The sequence below is a fragment of the Lupinus angustifolius genome, chromosome LG01, assembly GCF_001865875.1.
Source record: "Lupinus angustifolius cultivar Tanjil chromosome LG01, LupAngTanjil_v1.0, whole genome shotgun sequence".
NCBI classification, from domain to species: Eukaryota; Viridiplantae; Streptophyta; class Magnoliopsida; order Fabales; family Fabaceae; genus Lupinus; species Lupinus angustifolius.
The window spans coordinates 5,304,400-5,304,901 of NC_032009.1; positions in this window are offsets into that span (position 1 = coordinate 5,304,400).

A 502-nucleotide genomic window follows, 5' to 3' on the forward strand; every position below is an offset into this window, starting at 1 on the left:
GATGAGAATGAGGACGAGGATAGGATGAGGAGAAGAATGAGGATGAGGATGAGGATAGGATGAGGAGGAGGATAAGGATAAGGATGAGGAAGAGGATGAGGATGACGATGAGGACGAGAATGAGGATGAGGATAGGATGAGGAGGAGGATAAGGAGGATGAGGATGAGGATATGATGTGGACGTGAATGAGAATGAGGATGAGGATGAGGATGAGGATTGGATGAGGATGAGAATGTGGATGAGGTTAGGATGAGGATGAGGGATAGGATGAGGACGAGAATGAGGATGAGGATAGGATGTCGAGGCGGATGAGGATGAGGATAGGCTGAGGACGAGAATGAGGATGACGATGAGGAAGAGGATGAGGTTAGGATGAGGATGAGGATAGGAGGAGGATGAGAATGAGGATAGGATGAAGAGGAGGATGAGAAGGAGGAGGAGGAGGAAGAGGAAAGAATGAGGAAGAGGAAAGGATGAGGAAGAGGAAAGGATGAGGACGAG